A 2,908-nucleotide genomic window follows, 5' to 3' on the forward strand; every position below is an offset into this window, starting at 1 on the left:
GTTTCACTGAACTCCTCAGTGACGGTGGGCACCCAGGGTGCTTGGTGGAACTTGGGGGTCCTGCCTCTGGGGGCCAAGAGGGCAGGCACTTGGGCCACAGAACGTCATGAGTATTCTGAACTGCAATTCTTTAGGTGTATTGATGGAATCTAGAATTTTTTCAGCCAGCACTAAATACAGGATGCTAGTCTGCTTTACAAGGTAACACAGCAAGTGGGAGCCGAAGGGCTCCTCTAGTCAAACTCAAGTGGCCGCTGTGCGAGTGCCTGTAACTTGGCTCTGAAAGCAAAAGACCAAGAACATGATTCTTGGCTGTTCTAAAGCTGGGCTAGATCTCCTATTCCACAGAAGTCTTCAGATCGCTTCTCTAATGACAGCACTTCAGAAACCTGCAAGGAAACATCTTCTCTAAGAAGTTAATCCTAAAAGGGAAAAAAGCCTCCTCAGAAGAATGGTGATTCACTTCTTCTTCTTTTTTTTTTTTTTTGAGACAGAGTCTCGCTCTGCTGCCTAGGCTGGAGTGCAGTGGCATAATCTTGGCTCATTGTAACCGTTGCCTCCCGGGTTCAAGCAATTGTCCTGCCTCAGTCTCCCAAGTAGCTGGGACTACAGGTGCACTCCACCACACCCAGCTAATTTTTGCGTTTTCAGTAGAGACAGGGTTTCACCATATTGGTCAGGCTGGTCTCAAACTCCTGACCTCAGGTGATCCACCCCTCTCGGCCTCCCAAAGTGCTGGGATTACAGGCATGAGCCACAACGCCCAGCCGGTGATTCACTTCTAAGAAATAACAAACTCGATTAGATATTATGTCCCATTCAAGAATATTGTGAGGATTTTAAGGAGTAACGAGTCAACTTTATGAGGATGAAAATATTTACATTATCTCCTGGATTCTGAGATGTATGGAAATGAAGTCAGATTAAGACACCACATACCTGAGAGTTGGCAGGGGCAACGCTAGCAATTCATACCAGGCATTTGATTGAACTGGAAAAAAAAAAAAAAAAGTCCAACGCACAAGAGGCATTAAGAGTTGACGGGAAGCCTGAAGAAATGTCAATTACTAAAGCGGAAGTCTATTTTTAAGTACAGCTATCTTCACTAAAATTGTTAAAAATGTCCATAGGGTATAGAGTTTGCTGGCCAAGGCTATTTTTCTGCTTCCATTTACCATGATGCCATAAAGTAGCTACTGTGGCAAGAGAAGTGTAACGCTAAAAAGGAGGTTGTGGAAACACTGTCTTGCCAATGCAAATCACAACAAAAAAGGCAGGTGTGAAAAGCTGAGGAACACACTTTGCAGAAACAATAGGTTTTTCAAGACAACTAACAGAAAAATACGCTATTAAAGTAGTATCAGGATGGAGTAGAGGATCACTTGAGCCCAGGAGTTCAAGGTTGCAGTGAGCTATGACCCTGCCACTGCACTCCAGCCTGAGAGGGAGACCCTGTCTAAAAATAAAATAAACCAAAGCTAATTATACAAGGACTTTTTACATCCAGGAGGCTTACAAATACCAGATCCATGGAAAACTGACTTGAAAATTTAACTAAGATTTCTTAGTTTTCTGCTCTAAAGCCATCCAATTTCATTAGCAAAGTTGACTTTTCCTTAGTAAGTGCACTGCTTTTTAGGGTATTTATGAAGTTACTGCCTATCTTTCATGTTTAGTATCCTCGGATCTTAAAGGTAACCATGACTAGAAACAGAATATGACATTTTCATATAAACTAATAATGTATGTGTCTTACTTCTTAATGGATGGATGCTGTGAAATATGAAAATGGCCACCAGAATGACTATAAGCAGATGGCTGGCTCTAAAGGAAGGTGTCTCTAAACGTACGTCAATATAGGTGTAACCCCTTTCAGATTTAGTGTAAGAGACAGGGTCTTGCTAGTTGTCTGGGCTGGCCTCAAAATCCTGGGCTCAAACCATCCTCCTGCTCAGCCTCCTGAGTAGCTGGAACTACAGGTGCACGGCACTGGACCCTGGCTTCAACATTTTGCAGGGCAGCTTTTCAACATACATACTTTGTGTTGCTCCTGTAAGTCCCACAAAAAAGCAGAGTGTGAGTAAGTCTCAGGTGGCTCTGCAACAGGCTTGTTCTTTCATCCCCGGTGGGGCAAGATAGAGCCTAAGCTCAGGGCCAGACTCTGTCTTTTTGGGGAGGTGGTAAGAGGGACGCAGCACAGGCCACACAGCACAGTGTGTGGAGACCAAGAGAGAGGGATCAGCACAGGGTCTAAAGGGTCAGCAGAGGCTTCCGCTATTTTTACAAGGAATATAGGAGCAGGTATCTGCACTTTGGAAATCTGTTTTGGCTTTTCACAAATATATCCTTCCCTTCAGGGTATCTCATACGCTTTCTTTAGAAAATTTAAGCCTGACTCAGCCATAAACAGGGAACAGGTTATGTGGCTTAAGCTTGGGCCTAAATCCAAAATAGAGGACAGCACATGCTCCTGGGAGGCAGGAGGAGAACCAAGGAAAAGAATTCCACAGGGAGGTGGCAGAGGGAAAGCCACCTTGAAGAGTTTTAGGGAGGCTGGGTCGTTAAAATGCCTCCCAAACTAGCCTTCACCACACCTTCATTCGAAGCAGCCTGCCAGTTCCCCTGGACTTCTAACTGGAGGGGGCCTACGCTGCTGTTTCAGTCTCAGGACAAAACAGCTTCTTACGTGCAAATGCTGGAGCTGATTCTTCTCCCTTTATGAAACAAACCCAAGCCCATTCAGAACAAGACTGCCCACCTCGCTCCAGCTGTGATGCTTTGGCATCTAAGGGCAGGGGAGAGAAGGGGACTGCACAGGCACCTCACTCTTTCCTGTGCTCCCCACGCGAAAGAACGCCAGCGTAAAAAATCAAGAGTAAGAGGTATTTGAAGAAAGGGGAAGAGAGAA

This window comes from Nomascus leucogenys, chromosome 2 (genome assembly GCF_006542625.1).
Source record: "Nomascus leucogenys isolate Asia chromosome 2, Asia_NLE_v1, whole genome shotgun sequence".
Taxonomy (NCBI): domain Eukaryota; kingdom Metazoa; phylum Chordata; class Mammalia; order Primates; family Hylobatidae; genus Nomascus; species Nomascus leucogenys.